Raw genomic sequence first — 25755 nt, forward strand, 5'->3', positions numbered from 1 at the left:
AATTTTCTGCATCACAAGTTTGACAAAAATGATATACTCCAAAGCCGGTGAATGACGTGTCGAACTACGTGAAAGTGAGCCCGATTTGTCGTTACATACGCGTGTTATATGTTACGTTATGTTACATGTATAATAATATAATAAGATAAACTAGTAAATTTTGTCTATCTATATGTCCGATATCTATGTTCGAATATGTTAAAACTCTACTATTTAATTTTTTTTTTTGGATAATAGACTTTTAACATATTAGTTTTAGGACCAATATATAGATACTGTAACTAAAATGTATGGTTATTGCTATATATTACGTATTTACGTAAAAACTATAGAACAGATTAAATGAAATTTGCTACAGGGTTAGGTTATATCCTAATTTAGCACATAGGATATTTTAACTATACTGATTCACGCCGGCGAAGTCGCGATATACAGCTAGATGGAAATATTTGAATTTAATACGCGGAATCGCATGTCTAGTGTATGTAATACGTAAGTAAGTAGACTTTACCATTAAGCATTTTTTATTTTATAAAGAAAAACAGAAGTTCCCATCTTCAAATATTAAAAAAAAATTATTATATATTGGTCGCAGTTTATTACAACAATTTATTCCTAAAATTTGTCGCATATTCCCGTCATGGAATCGGCCATACCTTCCTTTCCCGTGGGTGTCGTCGGGGCGAATAAGGGTACTTAATGGTCGAGTGATGGGCAGCAGCGTCCCTTTTAAAACATCACCAAAAGCCTAACTGTGGTTGCCAACCCACCTGCCAAGCGTGGCAACTACTGGCAAAACCCTCCTTATAAGGGAGGCCTTTATTCACAGTAAGCAGTTAATGGCTGACATGATGACGATAACGATTTGTCAGCTTGTTTGCTGTTTTAAGTTGCATAGAAAAAAAAAGATGAAACCAACTTCATTTATAACAAAACCAGTTATTTTGAACAAAAACTATTGAACCGCTTTTAATAAAATTTCTATGGGACTAATCTGTACATATGTCTTTTCATATAAAAAAAAAAAGAATTTTCCAAATCGATTGAAAACCTACTTCTTTTTTAAGAGATCTCTTCCAGCCAACCCAGTGTAGTTAGAGAGAAAATAATTTGGGTAATCCAGTGCAGGGAAGGTACCAGTAGAAATAATGTAAATACGACATACAAACACAAACTGTGTATAAATAAATAAATAAATACGTAAATAAGTAAATGGATAAATATATATATACATATGTATAAGTGCATAGAATTATCACTTTAACTTTAGCTTGTTCTAATATAATATACAATATACATATGTTTGAGTAATAAACCATGTGGTCCCACGCCCACTCGTCTCCTTGTTAATCTTATCTTAATTACCTAAAGGTTGCAATTCATCTTTGTCAAAATGAAAGGATCATCTTTGAATGTTTGGTACAATCATAGACATAATTTTATTTATTATATTATAGTTATTATTTTATTTATTTTTAAGGGATATGACTTCAAAGTCCAAAGATTTTACCAGAGGGAGACTTTGTACAAAAGTCGATTGTTTGGATACCTCTGTCCCATTCGTGTTTCAACCGTGAAGCAGTTGTGTTTGCATCGCTGTGTTTCAGTTTGAAGGGTGGGATGTGGAGTGAATTTACTGGGTACAGAGGAATAACACCTGAACCCTCAGGAATGGCAACGTATGGGGGTATCATGGGCGAAACAGTATACGTCCATGTCCATGGTACTGCTCATGTCTATAGGCGACGGTTACCACTTTCCATCAGGTGGGCCGTCAGCTTGTTTGCCATTCTAAAGTGTATAAAAAAATAAAAAAAAATCCTTTGATTATTTTATTTTTAGTAATTTCATTAATTTTCTCCTGCGTTATAGTTATTTAAATTTTGTACCCCATGTTATGGAGCGGACGTTTATAGCTGCGACACAGTCTTTTTGTGACTAACGCAGTTATTATCGATCCTAAAAAAACTGTAAATTAAGCTAAGGTTCCCAAATAAACATTTTTATTTTTATTATTATTTTATTTATTACGGTGCAATAAAGAGTTAAATAAATATATAGAATTAAATCGAAATCAAAAGGATTCTTTGAAAGATGTATTCTACCGACTAAATTGAATACTTTTACATTGAAAAAATTTTGAGTCTCACTATCATGGGCGTACCCAGGGGGTAAGAGAAAGCAGCCGCCATGCCTTGCCCTTTTATCGCCATCAGATCAGCATTTAGGTGTCCAGAACAGAACATAAGCCTACCCGTTGCGGGGTTTAATTAATAGTCGCCATGCTTGGTAGGCGGATTGGCAACCGCAGTTAGGCTTTAGAGATGCTTAAAGAGGGATGCTGCTGCCCATCCCTCACCTTCCCTTAGTCGCCTCTTACGACACCCACAGGAAAGGAAGGTGTGACCTTATTCTATATTGGGACCACACGGATATATTATACATACATTTTGCGCAATAAACTGCGCAGTAATCAAGCATCATAATCGCGAATTAAGTATCTTATTCTTTTTAAAGTCGGTTGAAAGTATTAAAAGACTTTTCTTTATAATTGGAGTATTTAAAAAGTTTCTCAATAATAAAAAAATACGTATATGGCAACCACTATGTTATAGGCGTATACCATAATAGTTGCCATATGCGTATTATTTATTATTGAGAATTTATATTATACTACCGTTAACATTTATTATCACATAGGCAGTATGTTTGTTCAATACCTTTGTGTTATAAAAAAATGGTCAAATCAGAAAAAAACTAAAGAAGTCGGTACATGTAATGTAAAAGCTAAGTAATTTTCTCAAAGAGCCAACATTAAACGCCATCGTACGAGCATTTATTTATAAAATGGTTATTACAAAACTGTGAAAACTCATTATTTTTTTCACAGAACTCTTTCGAATATATTTCGATTATTGCTAGTTCGAAACCAAATGCAATCCATATGAAATTGGTTTCCACTGGAAAGTAAAAGTTGTAACATTATTTTTCTGAATACAGTAATTCGAAAATAATAAGATACCAAAGCGGTAAACCCTTCCTTTCCCATGGGTATTATAAGAAGGGATTAAGGGAACTTAATGGTCAAGGGATGGGTAGTAGCGTCCTTTTTAAAACATCACCAAAAGCCAAATTGCGGTTGCCAACCCGTCTGCCAAACATAGCAACAACTAGTAAAATCTCCTAATGGTAAACGACCATAAGGAACTGCCCTGCGCCTTATGACAGTCTATGAGGGATGCCTATGTTCAGCAGTGGAGAGATATTAGCTGATATGACAATGAAATTATTCTTCCTATCCCGTGGATGGATGTTGTAAGAATCAACTAAGGGAGGGCGAGGAATGGGCAGCAGCGTCCCTCTTAAAACATTTCTAGAGCCTGGCTGCGGTTGCCAATCTGCCTACCAATCGTGGAAACTACTGGCAAAACCCTCAAGGGGGAGGCTTATGTTTAACAGTGAACAGTTAAAGGCCAATATGATGATGAAGATGACAGTGAAAACGGTAAATCGAGAGTTAATTAATATTTTTGGACTGTTAATTTGACTATAAATGATTATGCTGGCATATATACATGGATGCCTTATATGTTGTTGTATCGGATTTTTTTTTTTATTATCTGTAGACAATTTTTTTTTATGTATAACAATATTTTTACTTTAAATTATTTACTAAACAAAAGGACGCCCATTTATATTTTAACAAATTGAAAACAATGTTAATTCACTTATAAGTTTAATTTTTTATGCTCATCTGATGGTAAGTGAAGAATTGTATCTTTTTAAAAAGGAATATGCTCTTTTCTTAAAGGTTTTTTTATTATCTGTACTGGAAGTTGATTTCAAAGAATATTTAAAAGCAAAGGATATTCATAAATAATTTACTCGCGACTTTGTCCTCATAACCGGAATATATTTACTGACAGAGATAAAAAGTGACCTATATCTATCTCCAAAGTGTATGCCAAATTTTATAGTGAGTTGGTTAAGCCATTATCGTACTATAAGGTAACAAACAAATAAAGGAACTCACACACATTTATACACTTTATATTTATAATATTATTTACGATACTCATAGATACGGATATAATAAATGGATGGTAAGCTGCATCCTCCACATTTTATCTGTTTGAGGAAAAATACTCGCATCTCAACAAAAGCACCTTTTACTTTCTTTCAATTCATATCCGTTTGTGAATCCGTAACTTACCCACACTAGTAACCTATGCTATAAATAGTATATGGATTACTCTATAATATAAATAAATATTTTTTCTTTGTAATATCAATAAAATCGTAATCTTTTGATACTACTAAACAAAACTTAAATATTTGTTTTTATATTTTCAACTTAGAATAGCAAACAAGCTGACCGCCCACCTAATGGAAAGTACCCGTAATGGAAGATAACCGTCGCCTATAGACATGAACAGTACCATGGACATAACAGAGTATACTGTTTTGCCCATAAACCTCCCACGCGTTGCCATTCCTGAGGACTCAGGTGTTATTCCTCTGTACCCAGTAAATTCACGCTTTTAAAATCGGTTCTGTACTTTAGTTTCTAAATCAAAATAACTGGTTTTATCACAACTAATGTAGTTTTTTTTTTGTGGAACATAATCTCAATTATTTTTCTTGGTAAATCAATATATTCCAGTCTCGCGAACTAAGTCACGGGTAAACTCTAATTATTGATACGTAAACCAGTTATTAAGAAATAGAAATTAGAACATAACGAGTACAGGAATGTTCCAATTACTGGTAAGAACAGGTAGTTGTCAATTAATACATTACATATCTCAGTAATGACGGCATTAAATTCATCGTATAATAATTGGCCCTCAACAAAGTCACGCGTTCCAATCATGCCCTTTTATTGTTGAAGTTCTTATACCAACAAAAAGCAAAAAAAAAAGAAACAAGCGCGTTGAGAATACATCCATTAGTCCAATTTATTTTTAATTTACTACTTTCCGCTACAGTGTTTTTTTTAATGGATGATAATGAAATGGTAACTCCGCTTGTGCTATCGGTATACACTGGCGAGGCACCAGTGCGGGATGATGAGTGAAGATGAAGCAGGTCAATTAACCTATCGTGACAGATTCAATAATTAACCAATCACTATGGTTTCCAGGGAGAACCGCGAGGAGGTCGACCTGATAGGGTATACTGTTAGTAACAGGGTTGCTAATCCCCATTACTAACAATCCCTTCCCCCCCCCCCCCCTCACTACAGTGTAAAACATAAACAAGTTTATGATATGTCTAATGGTATAAACACCGGTGGTATAATGTAGGGATACCATTGAAGTGGTATGACTATCAAGCAACAATATATGTGCTTATAAAACCTTATAGAGTTTCTAAGATAAAGTTTAGATACTCATATCACTATATTAATAATGTTCTTGGAAGGAAATGAAGTAACATAAACATTTTTTTCTTATCTTAGCCCATTTTTATTCTTTACTAGCTACGAAATTTTGCATGAATCAGTATTTTTGTTTTTTTTTTTTATGCAACCTAGAATGGCAAACAAGTTGACGGCCCACCTGATGGAAAGTGGTAACCGTCGCCTATAGACATGAGCAGTACCATGGACATAACAGAGTATACTGTTTCGCCCATGATACCCCCCCCCCCCCCCCCTCCATGCGTTGCCATTCCTGAGGTCTCAGATGTTATTCCTCTGTACCCTGTAAATTTATTGCCATACCGCACCCTTCAAACCGAAACACAGCCATGCAAACACAACTGCTTCACAGTAGAAACACGAATGGGACAAAGTGCCTAAGCATACGACTTTTTCTTCTTATTTGCTGAAATATTGTATATTAATGTTTGAAAATATTATATTAGATACTGGCTTTTAATAAACGGCTTTTCTCGAGTAAATTAGAATATATGTTATAGTACTCTATCTATGTGTTAAACAAGGATATGATTGCCGCCCATTGTTTTCTCACTGTGATTATTTCTTGTAATTGTTTGTAATCTATAATAAGTTTACTATTGTAATCTTTTGGAGGAAACAATAAAGAGTCTACCTATGAACTATCTATCTATGATCTGTGAAAGCAAAATAATACATACATACATGCATACATATATGTATTTATCTCTCATTAGGGTAGGTAGAAACAATGAAAAGTCAAATGCTTCGATTCGAACAAATCTCTTTAGTTAATTTAAAATTTTCGCATTGTTTACACATATTTTAATTACACTACATGTTTCAACAATTCAGTTTATGTAAAAACTCCTAATAGAAATCTAGCCAAAAAATTAAGTAACTTTGTGGAACCGACTTGAAAACAAACGTTGATGAACGAGACACGATACAAACTGTAGCTATGATTGCGCTATCTATTCACATCTGTATCCATGCTCGCTACACTCTAACACTTTCTATAGGCTATGCAAATCAGTACTAACTAAACATATATGTTAACTACTTTGGGAATACCGATACCAATGACGTAATTCGCATTTATGCAACAGTTGTCTGGCGGTCAAATTATACGCAGGATCCGCTTCGTTGCACAATGCAATTACCTGTTTTTTAAAATACATTTCATAAAAGAATTTCTTTTGAACTAAAAAAGTCAAATTGCACGAGTATCCTCCATAACAATAACATGATTGTACACGCGAACGATGTTTATTCATTTACAAAATTGATCCTAAAGACATCATTAATGTTTTTTTTTTCATTCAAATCCATCCAAAAGAATTCATTCGTGACAAATGCAGTCTTTATATCGGGTGTTTCATTATAAAATATAAAAGATGATTGCTGTAATGTGTTTCCGAACGGAATTACTTACTTACTCTGTGGTATTTGATCTATGCTTGATTTATGACTGGACTTTTTTTTAATGGATTATAATGGAATTGTAACCCCACCCGCGCTATCGGTATATACCGGCGGGGCACCAGTGAAGGATGATAGGTGAGCATGAAGCAGGTCAGTTAGCCCATCGTGATGAATTCAACAAGAATTATTCACTATTATTATGGTTTCCAGAGGAAACTACGTGGAGGTTGACCTAATGGCAATGGGGCTGTTAAACGCCATTCCTAACAATTCCTTCTCCCCCAAAGTCTAATTCAAAATCTGGTATCTGTTTTATTTTGGTACGCTATCTAAAAGTGATTCATCGTCATCGTCATGTCAGCGGTTTATTGTCCACTGCTGCATGCAACATAGGCCTCCCCCATGGGAGGTTTTGCCAATATTTGCCACACTTGGCCGGCGGGTTCGCAACCGCAGTTAGGCTTTGGTGATGTTTTAAGAGAAACATTGCTCATTGGTCGACCATTAAGTTTCTTTAGTCACCTCCTACGATACCCTCGGGAAAGGCAGGGACTACACGGCATCTAGAAATAATTAACTATTTTTGTTAACGTAATTTACTTATAATGTCAACAATAGAAACAAACACTGCAAAAGTTAGTTATAAATAAACGATATAGCTATATACCAATCGATGAATCACTCATCATTATGGCTTAAAATAAAAGATGTTTTTCAAATAATATTCAATATAGTTATGTTGTGACTAATGTCTCGTCGTACATTTATATATATAAAAAAGCAACAATGTTATGAAATTGAAGTTAGTTGAAAATATATCCATTTCAGTAAAGACGTGTGTTTTCTTGCACCTTAAATTGATATTGAAAAGTGAACCTTAACACCTTAACAATTTTCAATCTTTAAATCCACGCATACAAAGTTGCGGGCAAAAGTTAGTTATAAATAAACGATATAGCTATATACCAACTCGATGAATCACTCATCATTATGGACGAATAAAAGATTTTTCAAATAAATCTCAATATAGTTATGTTGTCATATAGGCACACATTTATATATATAAAATATGTTATGAAATCAATTTATACCTGACCGAATAAAAACCTAATTAGTCTATTTTTAGTAGGTAACAATATTATCATTATAACATTAGTCATTTGGGGAGTTTTGTCAGTAGTTTGGTATTGCCAACTCGTCTATCAAAGATGGTAGACGAGTTGGCAATACCGGTTAGGCTTCGGTGAGGTTTTAAGAGCATCGCTGCTGCCTATCCCTCGACTATTAATTTCCCTTATTTGCCTTTTACAACATTTACAGGAACGGAGGGGGTGGCCCATTCTATGCCAGAACCTCTTATATAGCAGATATAAAACTGTCAAAGATTAAATAATAAATGTCGGGTTTCTGTAGGTTTATCGTGTTCAATTGTTTATTAGTAAATATTCATATTTAGATACAGTAAATCATGACGCAAACGGCATAATTTGTTTTGTTCACTCATATTAGATAAAATTTACATTAAGAATATTCTAGCATCCAAAAAATATTTAAGTGCTTAGATAATAATATCGGAAAGCATTGACGTAATTCTTGATGCTGTGTTAGAGAAAGTATAAAATAGATAAGAAAGCATGACAACCGTCCAGACATTTCATTCACATGTACAAAGTCATGTCCATTCATTAGAAAAATAATAAATAGACATAGAAAGTTTTTTGAATCGATACACTTGATTATTTCTGATGCATAATTTAATTAAAGCCAGCCACTACTTAATATTGATTTATTTAAATTTATTTCAATAAAAAAATACAATATTACCTTTTTTCTTAAATATAATCCAAGTTATCACATCTTTATAATATTTTCACATTCATAAAATCTCCATTTAATTTTCGATTATTGAATATTTTAGTAAACTGTCACTGCACTTGGTGGCCAATAAGAAAAGTTTTATAAATCCAAAATGGCGTCGATACGACGCGCGCGCACTGGATCTCGCGATTGACTGGACGTACGTACGCACTACTCATTACAATGACATTAAGTCTCCCTACCCATAGTTTGAAGTGATTTCAACTCCACTTACAGTCACAAAAGGTGGAAAATCAACCGTTTGGTATCTACTTTTATAGCAGGTTGTATGGGGAAAACACAATCGCAAGCACCATGACCAAGAGTTACTGAACGCATATTAATTTGATAGACTGTTGATAATTATGGTTCTTTTATTACCAACTTTCACATAATATGATACATCATACAAGGATTATGGCGAAATAAAAAAATAGTTATGATCCATCGGAATTTTATATTACTTTATTAGATTTTGGTTAAATAATTTCGCTTTATAAAAAGCATTGCCATCAAAATTAAAAGCATAGATTTGTTGTAACAACATTAATGTAATGAGTGGAGTGATGGAAAAAAGGTAAATTTTAAAAAAGGAGTAGTCAAGACAGGGAAAAACGTAGGCTAAACTTTGTCTTGATCAATTAATATATACAAATGCTTCAATTGTTTAACTTTCGTGTTCCCTCTAGAATACCTTGGAAACAGATAACACCTTTATGTCCTCCGTTAAGAAAAACAGTGTTAGGAGCCAACTCGCCTGTACCCAGATTATGTAGGATTCTGAATGCTCACAATCAATCAGCGATCAAATTGACATCAATTTTGGATCCATCAACAGCAGATATAACTATATATTGAGGAAAATCTTAGACATAAGTGCTTAATCTACTTATTATTCAGATATTGTTATTGTCATTGTTAATAATTATTAAATATTATAACAGTGCATGTGGTGTCCGCCTGTAAAAGACTTTTACATTAGGCAAAATTATTTTTTGTGTTATTGATTAAGTAGCATGTAAAATATAAAAATTGTGGGTGAACCTTATTAAATAAATAAAATAAAAAATAAATATATTTGTATACATCATGCGAACGAGGTCATAGGTAAGAAGTAATATAAAAAAAAAATAATAATTTAAATTTTTTGTTGCATATAATAAAACTATAACAATGCACAGATTTACGCAAAAACTATTGGAAACAATTTTAAAATTTAGTATGATAATAACTTAGTACTTATTTTGTTGATATAACAAGGCATTTTTACTATAATTTAATTAAAAATAATATCCCATAAAAAACCGACTTCAATTGTGACAAAACCAGTTATTTTGATTATAAACAATAAACATAGTTTTTTTTACGAAGAAAACATATCAGGCGATTTTTGTTTGCCAAAACATTATTCAGCGGATTTCTTGGTACTTTTTTATTAACCCTATACGAGTGTCGATTCGTAAATAAAGATTTGAAGATATATGTTTTTTAATTAAAGCATTTTTCAACATTTTACTCAAGATTTTACTCATTTGTTTATTGTTACCAAAAAGAAACTTACTTTTAAAGATTAAAGAAAGACGATTATTACGATATGCTAGCGATTCGAATCGCGATATATAATAATATATGGCCTAAATTACTTGCTGATAATATAGATGAAAGAATTTTTAAAGTCGGTAGAGTACTGTTTGAGTTTGAGTTTATTCATTGCAAATAAATAAACAAACAAGGCTTTCCTTTTCATAATATTATTAGTATGCATTTCTTTTGTCAACGTAAAATTAAACGTCAGGTATTCAATATATGTTTAGACGACTTACTACAAAAACATGCAAACAAACAATAAAATCTTTCCTCTATATAATATTTTTATTAATATATATATAACCGTTGGTAACCGAAGTTAGGCTTTAGTGATGTTTAAGGAGGGATGCTGTTGCTCCTCCTTCGATCAACTAGTTTCCTTTGTCGCCTCTTACGACACCCACGGGAAAGGAAGGGTTGGCCCATTCTATGGGATCTTCCAGGACTATACGGCGATTTATAATAATCAAATAGACTATTGTCTTACTCCTTTACTTTATCTCTCTTTTATTTGATTTTATTTTATATTTTATAAGTAAAGGAACAATAATTATTCTATGAGACGCTAATGTTATGAAATATTAAAAGTATTATATTTTGAATATTTTACACAATTTTCAAAATGGATATCAAACTGTGCATACCCATAAATAACGGTCAGTACCATAAATTTGTGTATCATTGTACATTGAATAAACAATAATAAAAATTCAACAGATTTACGATTAATATATCATTCATATAGGATTTAGAAAGAAATTTATCAGAAATTCAAAGAATAAATGTGTTAGAATAACAAATTCGTATCTGTGTATCCTACGTAAAGCCTACACGTCGGTGAGGTTGTTTTTTGTTTTGCGAAAGATTTTTTCTTATCGATACAACCCGCCACTAGGTTGTGACATCTATTAAATGGGATCTACAGAGACACATCGCATTTACATAATGTTGGTCTCGGGAAAAGGCAAAGGTTACGAGAAAAAATTGGACAAATGGGAATTAAGTAAACTTAAGAAGGTAGACAGTAATTCACAGTTCATCGCCTTTATATTTGATTTGTATACTCGTTATGCAGTACTTTCATAATTAAATATATAAAATAAATAAAAATAAACATATCTAATAATCATTTTTACTAATAATATAAACGTGAATTTCTTACCTTATAGCGCTTTAACTGCTTAACTAATCACTATGCCATTTGGCACATACATACTATATAAGATGGATTAGGCTACACTTTATACCGGCCAATAAACATATCTCGGTCGAGTGAACGATGTCGCAGGTAAAAGCTAGTCTTCTACATAAATATATAATAATAAATATATACATAAATTTAAGAACGGCTGGACCAATTATGTTAATTTTTATACAAATATTTGTGGAAGTCCGTGGAAAATGCTTATAAAGAGAAAATAAAAAATTCCGCCAAAAATGCAAAACCCGGTTTTTCTTTTCCCCACACGAACTTTAACTAGATGCCAAGTCAAATATTTCATTAAAATATTAACGTCAAACGTCGCTTTTAACATATAACAAAGCGCCATCTAGCTGCAAACTAAGCAGAATTTAAGAAAACTTTACTATGAGTAAAGTATGAGAGAGTTATAACTGATAGAATTACTTAAATACTTTTTTTATAAATATCTACAACATGACTAATCAGACAATATTCTCAAATAAATGAAAGCATAAATGCTTATAATAGTTTAGGGATCCAATATGCCATGTTACGGATGGATTATTTAAAATACTTGTATTTTGTTCACTGTCTTTTCCTATGTCTTTGTTTGTTTGAAGCTCCATCAGGAAATCACAGTACAAACAGACAATTATATAAATACGTTATTTTACATATATGTATATTATTCACAGTAAACACCCAAATCAATACAAACATACTCAAGAATACAAATGTTTGTATTGTGCGAAGATAGAATTTGCAACCACGGAAGGTGACACTATGTTAAACCGCTATACCACCAAGGTCGTTAAATTAATGCGATGACATATTGATATCGAGTTCTAAATTTAAATATTTAAAATTTATTATTTCTTTGGAACATTAGCTTTATTTTAAAATAATAATATGTAGATTACAACCAGTATATAGGAATTTATTGAAATTATGCCCAGAGTCACCTTTTATTATCGCACCGACGTCATCGACAGGTAATTCATCCTTACACGCTTAAACATAAATGGTCACGTACAGTACTGTTTTAGAGAAATTTTCCTGCCGAGGTTTTCACTAAATATTACAGAATAAGGTTCTTCAAAAAGAGTATATTAAGACGATCCTGAAAATATTCAGAGTCACCAAAGTGATGCTCCTAAGATTGAAGGTGTCCATAGGTTACAGTGAACGTTTACCATTAGATGGGATGTATGTTTATTTACCACCTATGTGGAATAAAAAAAAATATTACTTTAATCAAGATTAAAGTTATTGTCTTCGCAGAAAAATACTTGTATATAATATTATCTGTATCCCGCAGTTTCGCTGTGATGTTGAATAGCCTACAATCTTCCTCAAGAGACGAGATATGAATCCAAACACAAAGATTTTTTCAAATCTGATTGGACGTCCTAGAGATTAGTAGATTCAAACTAATAAACTCTTTCACTTTTTATTTATTTATTTATATTTTATTTAATACTTTATTGTACACACTAATTATATATAAAGATATGATAGAAGCAATCAAATGTACAAAGGCAAGCATAAATTTAAAAGAGATCTCTTCCAGCAAACCCAAAGTGGAAAGGAACATCAATGTTAGTAGAGCGGTTTATATATTTAGTATACATATGTAGTTTAATATTTAGTATACATTTGTCTTGATAATGTAAGTAAATAATAGACATAATACAACGTCCTCATTACCTAAGGGGTAAGTTGATAATAAAGTGCAGCCCAAAAAGAACTCAGGCATCTCGTTCTTACCAAAAGCGGTTCAATCAGTCACTATTGACCACCTGAGAGTTGTGGTCTGTCCTAACTGCCGTTAGATCGAGTCACTGACCACGTACGCACGTGCTGTGAAGTATAAGTAGGCTGATAGTACATAAGTTAAGTACTACGCCATACAGTATCACCAATTCCTGTATCTCTATTGACCTGTGGCGTCATTCTTGGAATAAATACCAATAAATCGATATTGAAATTGAAACGTTTCGCACTCTCGAATTGCAACACTAGTGACACAATGGTTCTATATTGTTCTGATAGATGCATATTAGTGCAACTTGCGAATGCAAACTATTGCAAACCGATCCCAATTATAACTTAATTCCTAACCGTTGTTTCATAAGTGCAGCAAAAAAATTGTCATTCGCAATAGATTGGATTAATATTGAGATTGGAGTCAAGAATAGACCTGCTGATATGACCTTACCTGCTCTTGGCGACTGAAATATGACCAATCAATTAAGATTGTGTTCCATAAAAAAAAAAACTGACTTCAATTGTGACAATACTAGTGGAACAAATCTATAAGTATATCTATATCCTTTTAGATAAAAAAGAATTTTCCAAATCCGTTTACAACTGACGGAGTTATAAGGTGACAAATACAAAAAACACAACCGAATTTAAGAACCTCCTTATTTTTTTAAGTTGTTTAAAAAAGGCGACACGATAGTCGGTATGTATTCGTACGTATGTATAAGATGACTTCCGTGTCGGAGCGGTGGACATATTACTTATTTTATTATTTATTCATAGGAACACCGACAGTTTATTGAATTGTGACATATATAACAAATTCAATTCCCAGTTAGGCCAATTTTGGAAACAGATTTTTTAAAATAACAGCGATATCTAACAAACATACTGTCAATTCAAATATAGACGTCTGCGACACCAGACAGATCACGCGGTAGTTGTCAAGCCTTTAGAAACCTTGTCACATCTATTTACCATAGTCTTTATTCTATCTAGTATTATTACAATTAAATCTAAAATTTTGATAGAAGAAAATTTACATGATCTATAAAGGAAACAATATTTTCCGTTATGTTCATGGTATTGTTCATTCTATAGGATATGGTTATCAGGTGAACCATCAGCTTGTTTGCCATTCTAAGTTGCATAAAAAGAAATTAACCAATGACTACAAATCTGGCCATCTCAATAAGTCGATTCGTTAAATGACAAATAAAATTTTAAATATGCGTAATGCCTTGTTCTTTCAGAAAATACCAGATTATAAGTTGAAATGTTTCAGTTGGAATCTAATTCTATTACTCTAATTCGAGACGGGATCGCCCACACCAAAGTAAGTAAGAAACTTTTGTTTCTAAATTAAGTCGTCTGAGCTTCTACAAAATAGGTAGTTATTAGGTCAAATCTGCAAGTTATAGTAGTTAGATAAATTTATGATATAAATGAACTCGTTCTTTCTGTTTCAAAAGTCTCGCATAGAAATTAAAATTTACCAAAGTTGGCTAATAGAGCGAAATTAAAAAAGAACGTTTTATGTAACTGAGTATGGTAAATAAGGTAATGACTCACCTAATGGAGAGTAGTGACCATCGCCTATAAACATAAACAGTACCATGGACATAACAGTATATACAATGATGCCCGTTACCGCAAAAAAGACGCCGTTTGTCGTATCTCCTCACTTTCAGGGCACTTCCCTTGATAAAAAGTCGAGTCTAGGAATTCTGGGCGTTGATATATCTTGCGACGTCCAGTTTTGCGGTCATCTGGAGGAGAAGGCTAAGATAGCTTCCAAAAATAGGAGTGCTCAATAGGGTGAGACGATATTTCATGCCAGAACACCGCCTGAAATTATATAAAGCCCAAGTCAGGCCGCATATGGAATACTGTTCTCACCTGTGGGCAGGAGCGCCACAGTACCAACTCCTTCCGTTAGACCGCATTCAAAGTCGGGCGGCTCGAATTATCGATAGTCAACGCCTTACTGTCCGACTCGACCCACTGAAACTGCGCAGAGATGTTGCATCTCTGTGCATCTTCTACCGAATTTATCATGGGGAGTGTTCTGAGGAATTGTTCGGATTGATACCTGCTGCTGATTTTCACCACCGTACAACCCGCCACAAATAAAGTTTCATCCCAATCATCTGGACGAGTGGCGGTCTTCCACCGTGCGTTTTTCAAGGCACTTTCTTCCACGCACAACCATTCTTTGGAATCAACTTCCAGCAGCAGTATTTCCGAACCGCTACGACCACATAACCATCAAGAAAAGAGTATATTCCTTTTTAAAAGGCCGGCAGCACACCTGCAATGCCGCTGGTGTTGTGGATGATCATGGGCGGCGGTAGTCACTTACCATCAGGTGAGCCGCATGCTCGTTTGCCCCCTGTGTTGTAAAAAAAAAAAAAAAAAACCCTTAATTCGTTGCCATTTGAGGATGCGTTGCCACTATGAAATTATCTCTGTAGATGTTCAGCAATTTGACTGACATATCTAGATTATAACATAGTAATTTTTACCACAATTCAAGCAGATAAATCCGAGGATTATAAGTATTAATTAATAATGCTACGGGAATGACCTTGACCTTGATTGTCTAGTGGTTTGAAATACCGCATTTCACTTATCGCTGGTTCGATCCTCGCTCAATACAAACATATGTTTTTTATGGAATTGTTTGAAATTATGTCCATAGCCATCTTTTATCATCGCACCGTTCGTCATCGATAGAGAATTCATCCTCACATGCTTGAACCTAAATGGTCACGTAAAGTGCGATTTCAAAGAGTTTTTCTCCCGCGAACGCTCAGGCTGTGGAATGAGCTCTCTGCTGAGGTTTCCCCTAGAGACTACAGTATGGAGTTCTTCAAAATGGGCTATATTAGGATTTCTTCAGTGTCGGCAACGCGCACATAATACCTTTAGTGTTGCAGGAAGTAACCGTTTACCATCAGACGGGCTGTATGCCTGTTTGTCACCTCCTTTGTATAAAAAAAATTATCCTTATGAGTACGTCCATGTTTATTAGTCTGGATGTTTGTTATGTATATCATGTATATATTTACAAAAAAAAGATAAGCGTGTTTTTAATATCCATATTCATAGTAGGAGCTTTGCTTAGTTCCAGACTAGATGTCGCTGTGTAACATATTCAATGGTATTTAATTATCATATATTGATAACACAATTTTTACTTTAATTTATTATCTATCTTGAGATTTTATAGATTTGCTTCTGAATTACATAACTACATATTTCTATTATATATAGATATATTATCTAATATAACTATATATATAGCATATTTAAGGGAACGTGTGTTATAAGAAGACTATACTGTTATTATTATCCTAATCCTAACAACAATGTTTGCATGCGTCTCGCCCATTTGAATAACAAGGGTTTGACCCTTCAAATTTGCCCCAGTTACAGAACTCGCTCTTATGTATACAATGGTAATACCAAAACATTTTCTCAAATAGCAGATGTTTAAGAAAATGTTTTTTTCTCAAACATGCTTGGAAATGTGAGCATTATTTTGACAATCTTCTTCGAGATAAATTAAAATTGCCATACTGACCAGATACATGCGGGCAGCGGCCGGCAAACGTTGTATGAAAATCCATATCTGTCGTATTTTGCGGCCAGATAAATTAAACTCATATCTGTCCTGTAATTTTATGACGGACTCACGTAACTAATACAAGGTTTTATTTAAATTTCGAACTGGCTTGCAAATAGAAAGATATTTATTGAAAAAAAAAAACAAAGGAACATAATGGCGCGTGAAAAATTATTATTGTTCGTTATTCGTCATTGAACTTACATAAAAATGTGTATTTCCGCGCGTTCGTCCATCAATGCCTCAGCGCTAGCCACATTTGTACGTTCGTCCATCAATGCCTCAGTTGCTAGCCACTGCAGTAATCTACTATTTTTCCTAATTGTATGCAGAAACCAAAATATTCTGATTTATATAGTCCTATTAATAATATAAATGCAATAGTTTATAATGATGGATAGATAAATTGATGTTTGTTACTCTTCTACATATTTAAAAAATTACTGTAAATGGATTTGGATGTAATTTGGTACACGGATCTATATATATAAAAATTAATGTCACTTTTCGTCGTAATTTTATAACTCAAGAATGGGCTCACCTATCCGAACCAAATGTTTAGGCTTTATTCGAACTATTTAGTAGATGGTTTATGTGAAGTTTGCTCAAAATGGAGCGGTTCTTCATTTATATTACATAGTTCACATTTTTTGTAACAAATGAATTCAATAACTGGCGAATCATTTTGTTAATGGGGATTTTTGTGTCAAATTAATTTTTTTTTTAAGATAGGTATTGTGCTGTCAAATTGAAACTTTTTCAGTGTTGACAGTTTTTTTGTTTGAATAAATAAATTTAATGTTAATTTTTTTTATTTATTATTTCAATTTATACGTAGCGCAGTACGTACCGGGCCGCTAGTATGTTATATTTTAACATAGTATACTGGATACTTTATGTACTAATTCACGGACGCAGCCGCAGGATGCAGCCAGTTAAAAATATATGAAAATAAAAGATTTTCTTGAGATGATTTGAATTTATCACAATCTTTACATAAGTGTAGTATTACAAATATTATATCTGTAAATACTATTATAAAATAGAAATATTATATTATAAAATAGAAATATTAAATATATAAATTATTATTAAATAGAATTTTATTCGTACGAGTATATATCAAATAAAAATATTAGATATTAAATAGATTTTTTTATTTTATTTTATGATATGAACCACAGTTAAGTATGTAATTTAAGTGTTATTATATTGAAAAAATTCTATACACTTATCAATACAAATAATTAAATCTGTTTTTTTTTATAACACAAGGGCAAACGAGCATGCGGCTCACCTCGTGATAAGTGACTCTCTCTTTCTCTCTTCAGTCGTACACTCTTGACAGAGTGGTCGTGGTTTTTATGATAATAGTGGATCGTCGATGAGGCCCTCCTTCGCGACTAACATCCTCGCAATGTGTCTCCATCTATTTCTGCTCGGAGCTGAGTGACAGCATTCCACAATAGACTGTGTGGCCGTTTTGATAAGGTCAGTCTCGCATTGGTGATCTACCCCGAGTACGCTTGCCTTGTACCGACCCTTGGACAATATTAACGCTCCATACAATTTCCATTCCGAATGACATGGCCGAAGTACTTGAGAATACGTATTTGAACAGTCGACGATAATCTCTGATCTTCAATTCGTTACTCGGTAAGCGACTACTGCCGACTAAAAGTCTATCTCTAAAAGTCTAATTGTAATATATTATACCTAAATTCTAGTAAAATGTGTATCTAATTCAACAGCAAAATAAGAGGTAAACATCGTTAAGGTCATATTTCATTTCAGTCGTATTTAGTTACAAATTGATGTTGCAGGATAATTTACGAGTATAACACCTTAAGGACTTTCTGGGATGTTTGGTAGTCAGATTGCATAAATGAGATCCGACTCGCGGACGAATTTTAGAAAGAAATTTAGGAAATTCGCCTCTGTTACGGGTTTTTTGGCTTGTTCTCTGATATTTGGTGTCTGGTTTCTAATAATTTTAGTTTTAGGTTAGTTAGTACCAGTATTAAGAGGAGACGGGAGCAGTATGCGGTCGGATAGTGTCAGAGATCTATGGTGGAGTAGCGTGGATTTCCGATGAACTTTTCAGACATTCATAGGCTACAGTAACCATTTACCATCAGACGGGCTATACTTGTTTTCTTACCTTAGCCTGCGGTATAAAAAAAAAACTTTTTTCAGTCATTAAGGCTGCTTAGCGATGGAAAAACAAATAGAACACACATGTCACATATGTACCTATCCTAATGACTTTTTATACAAAATCTCTATTTGGATATTATGACATATGTACTGACGTAGACCTATATACAATTTAATTGGAATATATAAGATTTTTATAAAAGCAAATAATTCTCTTGAAAATAAATAATAAAGCCCTTAGTGCTCCGTTATTTACTACATTACGTAATGCCAACATTGAAAAAAATCTCAAGTACAGCCCCAAAACTAGATTCTAATGTGATCTTTAGGGAATACCTCAGGTAACTCATTATACGATGTAACCTTTGAAAAGAAATAAGGGTCCCCTGAAATCTTAGTTTACAAAGTTACGTGCCGTCAAAGTTAAGAAACTGTTGATAGTATAGAGATATATTTATAAGTCAGTGTATTGAAGACACAGTTTTTTTATGTTCTGTAATTATTAAAATAATAATATTATTGTCTATGGTAAGAGAAAAAGGTTTGTGTTAACAATTTAATATAGTTATTAAACTAGCAGTTTAAATCGAGGAAGCGATGACAAAGCTTCACACGATGAAAGAATTCGAATTGGTCTCAAAACTAGTCGAGCTTTCTCAATCTATTTTCACGTAAGTTAAACCGATAGTTATTTTATTAAATTATAATTTGTTAAAATTTTAATAAAATATAAAAATAAAAGTATAAAAACAACAAATAAGTATTATTTAATATAAAGAAAAAATATAAAAGAAATATTGTATACATCTCAACATCATCTATTAATCCATACATTATTCATTGCTGAACATAGGTCACGCGATGGTACAAAGAACATTTTTTATGCAAACCTTAACCTAGCCACCTGATCAGCGTGGTAATATTATTCTTCTTTTACGGGAAAAAGAAACCCATAACTAGTAATGATACATTTTTTTTTTATACGACTGATTACTACTATACTATACTTGATTTTGATACAACTGAGAATGGCAAACAAGCTGACGACCCACCTGATGGAAAGTGGTAACCGTCGCCTATAGACATGAGCAGTACCATGGACATAACAGAGTATACTGTTTCGCCCATGATACCCCCCATGCGTTGCCATTCCTGAGGACTCAGGTGTTATTCCTCTGTACACTGTAAATTCACGTCATATCCCACCCTTCAAACCGAAACACAGCCATGCAAACACAACTGCTTCATGGTTAAAACACGAATGGGACAGAGGTACCCAAGCAAACGACTTTTGTACAAAGTGTCCCTCTGGTAAAATACATTAATAATTTTATTCACTTGTTTTGATCTGAGTAATTGTCATTGATTGAGAATAGTACTGGCAGTTCTAACTTTCTATGGTCAATATCATTAACAATTTTTTACTGTTAAAAATTTTGTCAGTATACATTACGTTTTGATATATGAACCACTAGAACTAACTACTTACGTGCATTTTAGTCAAGAAAGCTCAAATAGTTTCAGGACCATCCGGGACCTTTAGTCATGAGTAGCCGAGAAGCAAGCGTGAACCTGACTAGGGATAGTCACGAATCTAGTCAAGCTTTCTCAAATAAAATACACCTAAATTAATCTAATTGTTCTTATGGTACTACCTTAAAATATTAACAATATTGCCATACGAGTGTGAACTGTAAATGTAGACAGATAAGGTACGTACAGTGTTTAACCTATAACCATATATTTAAATATTGAAGTCTCTGGATTAGATTAGTAATTATTTTATAGAGTTTGTAGAAATAATTATGAATATGTTATTTTATTTTTAATCTTTTATTATAACAGTCGTGAGTGTAATTAATTGTTTAATTATTTTATTATCTTTGTAATTAATAAAAATAAAACTAAAAATATGAAAGCTTACTACAACAACTTGAGCATTTAATAAAATATTAAATTGAATGAAATTTTCTTAAATTAATAATGTAATAAAAATACAATAAATGTAGCACTATTCCCAAAATGCTCACAGCATTTATTTAACATTTTGTAATAACCTTTTTTATAGATTAGATAATTCTTATTATTTCTTTCAAAATATTACTGTAGTAAACTTATTATAAATGCGAACAATTACAAGAAAAGATCACACTGAGTAAACAATGGGCGGCTTTATCTCTAAAAGCGATCTCTTCTAACCAACCTTTGGGTGGAAGGGAGTAATTATAAACAGTTTGATTGGAGGCACGATAAAAATTCTATCCATTTTTAAACACATATGGAGACGTAATACATGTTATTATATACTAACTTTTACCCGCGACTTCGTCCGCGTGATCGGGATATATTCACTGACCTTTCATTTATCATTCCATATACCAAATTTCATAATAACTGATTAAGGCGTTAAAACGCTAAGAGGTAACAAACAAAAAATAAACTCACTTTCACATAATATTAGTACTTTTTTTCGGGGGAAAAGGGATTGTTAGTAATGGAGACTGAGAATCCTATTGCTAGCAATATATCCAACCAGGTCGACTTCCTCGCGGTTCTCCCTGGAAACTATCATGATTAATTCCTGATGAATTCATCATGATAGGCTAACTGGCCTGGTTTCATTCTCATCTATCACCCTTCACTGGTGCTCCGCCAGCGTATCCCGTTAGCGCAGGCAGGGTTACCATACCATTTTCACCCAACAAAAAAAAGTACTTTTTTTCAGTGGTTGAAAATGGAATACTGACCCCGCCTGCGCTAACGGTATGCATTGGCGGGGCACCAGTAAGAGACGATAGGTGAGAATGAAAAGACAGGTCAGTTAACCCATCGTGTACAATATATCTGGAATTCAGTACGATGGATTCCAGGGGGAATTACGTGGAGGTCGACCTAACAGGGTATACTGCTAGTAATGGGACTGGTAATCTGTATAATCTCTAATAGTTTAGGGGGGAAGGGATAGTTAGTAACTATCTCTTCCCCCCGGGGGGAAAGGGATTGTTAGTAATGGAGACTAAGAAACCCATTGCTAGCAATATATCCAACCAGGTCGACCTCCTCGCGGTTCCCCCTCGAAACTATCATGATTAATTCCAGATGAATTCATCATGATGGCCTAACTATGCTAACTGGCCTGTTTTCATTCTCATCTATCACCCTTCACTGGTGCTCCGCCAGCGTATCTCGTTAGCGCAGGCGGGGTTACCATTCCATTTTCATCCAATAAAAAAAAATATCCCTTCCCCCCTAAACTATTAGTAAGGAATTAACAAGTTAAAAATGTAATACAGTTATTGCCATTATCATTACTACGGAATAGATGTACTCGTTAAAGAAGGCCCATTGAGGAAATCTGCCCTAACGAGTCCAGTTTATCATCACTAACCTCTTACTATTTATGACTCTCCCACTTCTCATAAATACCTATAATATCAACGCCATTAAACCGGTATATGTACACCACATATGCTACATACACAACATTTTATGCAACTAGCTATTTCTCGCGGCTTTGCTTTTTATTGCTAAAGTTTAATAAATAAATAAGTTTTAATGAACTTTTTAGAAATTTCTTTTATTATATTTTAAAGAATATTTTCAGATTGGTCCCATAGAAATTTCATCAAAATCTGTTCAGTAGTATTTAAATCAAAATAACTGATTTTGTCATTATTAAATTCTGTGTTGTTTTTTGGATGAAATCTTAAAATTTATGTCTCTGTTAAACGACATATTAATTTGACATTGTTGTGAGTAAAATTTAGTAAGAAATAATTTAAAAATCAACAGTCAATATTATTTATTAGATACAATAATATATTTGGATAGAAATTCCATAAAAACATATCAAATTTCTTAAAAATATTATAAGTATTTGCATCTAAAATACTTATAATAATAATTCTAAAATAATTTTAAAATTATAATATTAATATTAGTAAATTTAAGAAACTACAGTTATGTTCATACGAATAAATCTCAATTCATTTCATTTCATTCTAATATTATAATAATATGAGAGTAAGTTTGTTAGTTTAGTCTTGACATCTTATCATAAAGTTCAGTATGCAGAACGTGGTACTTACCACGCTGTGAAAAAAAATATGGCCTTTTTCATCCTTCCCTTATTTAATACTTTATAGGATAAAAAATTCAATATTTTTTTTTATTTATTTTTTCTTTCAATCACTATTAAACCAGTTAAACTAACGAAGTCACCAATAAAAATAAGTGTTAAAAAATTTTTCAGTAAATAAAATGTTATCATTTTGTCCAGTAATATTAAATTTCAATAAACATCTAGTTAGTTAGTTTTATATATATATATTAACTTTATTTTTAACTTTATTATACCATTTTCGTCTGACTGATTTTTATTTAAACTTATCTGAATTCTAATAAGACTCAATCAGGTGAATATTTTACGTTACAATTTAATTTTACTAATATTACAAATTGGTAATATTGACTTGGCGATAATAGCATCCAAATTGGTCCATTGGATACTAATGTCAATAGATGTGCTGGCAAATTTCAATAAATTAATATTACAAATTTTAATGAAATATTAATTTACAATTATTTTTTATTAATATTCATTCAAGCTATTATAGATTTCTTTTTTATTGTTTTTTTTTCAGACAACTTTTTCAAAGCTACCTATTGTTACTTTATTCATAATACTTTGAAAAATATAAGAAATATTGGAATGATTTTATTAAAATAATCAATAGCACTACAATCAGACAGCTGAAACTGCTTTTTTACGTGAAAATGCCTAAATAAAATCATACAGTCACAGACAAACGTAAAGAAAAATAATTAAATAAAATGTCGACTAAATACATATATAAATCATCATCGTTTTAAGTCTCAACAGTGTATTTAAAATATGTGTCAATAAAATGAAAGTTTTAAATCTCTCCTCTTTGCAATAATAATATAAATAACGAAGAGGCATAAAAGTTGACTATCATTCTACTACTTACCATCTGAACGATTCATAATTCTATTTCACTTCAGAAATCACGATGTATCTAATAACATATCATTTATTAACGTCTGTCCATCCAGTGGGATAATAAGATGGAACAAAAGTCTCAAATACGTACCGGATTGTCACGGAAGTATATATATATATATAAATATGAAAAGTTATTTCCGTGGTGTCGCCCACGCGGTGTCTATTATTTCCATTCAAGTAGAAATATTTGTTTAGGGATCCTTTCTTTTTTATATACCATAACTTAATATGACATACAAGCTGATAGAAAGCTATTTCATCTATACTAACATACCTATAAGGCAGTTTATAGAGAAATATATTTGTTTGTTTAAAATGTGTTAATTTCTGTAACTACCAGTTGGATTGTAAATTTTTTATTTTGCTCTTGATAGCATATTTCTTGAGGAAGGACGCTTATTTAACATTACATTATGACTACGGGCGAAGCCGCAAAATATGGTTAATTCAAATACATAAACAAAAGTCTTTTATATCTGCTCATCTCTATAGGCGACGGTTACCACTTTCCATCAGGTGGGCCGTCAGCTTGTTCGCCATTCTAATTTGTATAAAAAAAAAACGAAGTTAATAATTCTGAAGCCCGCAAAGATAGATTGTTATGTTAGCCGTTAACTGTCCACTGCTGAACATAGCGTCCCTCATAAGAAGTTTGTCATTCATTATTAGTGACTAAGTAATAATATAGTACACGTATTAATAAAAAATAAACTCTAATTGACTGAAATAAATAATAATAAATGCACACTGGGTATCAGTTTTTTTTAGGAAATGTAAATGAAAAAACAGTACCAGTTAGGAAGGTAGGTAAAAGTTATAACTACTCTTGCTGAAAATCCTAAATAATGAGAAGACAGCCTACACAATCTTATTTTAATAAAAACAAAATAATTTTAGGAAATCATCATTTCATGAGCATGCCGATATTTTTCCTGTTTATCATACATTAATATCGAGAAATATCTCGAACGTTATCGACTTTTGGCTCACGACTTCGTGACTCGTATGTAATGAAAGAGAAAACTGGGGCAAAACTATGTTTTATTAGTTTTTAGATAACAACTAGGTACTGCCCAATGAAGATATAATATCAATTTGTTTTATTGACCTATTGACTCATTTCTTTACAGATTTATGAGTATGAAAATAATTTCATAGCATTTGCAAATAACTATAGTGTTTTTAATGGATGATAATGAAATGGTAACCTCGCCTGCGCTAACGGTATACGCTGGCGGAGAACCAGTGAGGGATGATAGGTGAGAACGAAAAGGTAGATCAGTTAGCTTATCCTGATAAATACACCTGGAATTCAACAGGATGGTTTCCAGGACCACGTGGAGGTCGATCTGAGGGTATACTGTTAGTAATGGGACTGGTAGTCCGCATTACTAATAATCTCTTCCCTCCCCCCACCCCCCAATAACTACAGTTAGGTGTAGGTTACGAGGTATAAAAATATTATGCCATTTAATAAACTAAACTTTAAAATTCATTCTATATAAAATTGAATAAATAAATTCTATTTCCAACAACTTTACCAGAGGGAGACTTTGTACAAAAGTCGTTTGCTTGGGTACCTCTGTTCCATTTGTGTTTTAACAGTAAAGCAGTTGTGTTTGCATGGCTGTGTTTCGGTTTGAAGGGTGGGATATGGCGTGAATTTACAGGGTACAGAGGAATAACATCTGAGTCCTCAGGAATGGCAACGCATGGGGGGTATCATG

At 32.7% G+C, this 25755-nt stretch overlaps 1 protein-coding gene across 3 annotated transcripts in view; it reads right to left on the reverse strand.

Moving 5' to 3' along the window:
- LOC113515402 (tyrosine kinase receptor Cad96Ca) overlaps positions 1-25755 on the reverse strand; it is a 116047-nt gene that overhangs the window by 74728 nt on the left and 15564 nt on the right. For 2 of the 3 annotated variants that reach the window (XM_026899595.3, XM_026899594.3), the window contains exon 1: positions 8651-8844. The exons of the other annotated variant lie outside the window; for it this stretch is intronic. The gene's annotated coding sequence lies outside the window, so the exon portion shown is untranslated. Of the gene's footprint in view, positions 1-8650; positions 8845-25755 lie in introns of those variants that run through there. 3 annotated transcript variants of the gene reach the window in all.

Source organism: Galleria mellonella, unplaced genomic scaffold (assembly GCF_026898425.1).
Source record: "Galleria mellonella isolate WM207_F2 unplaced genomic scaffold, CSIRO_AGI_GalMel_v1 utg1260, whole genome shotgun sequence".
NCBI lineage: Eukaryota > Metazoa > Arthropoda > Insecta > Lepidoptera > Pyralidae > Galleria > Galleria mellonella.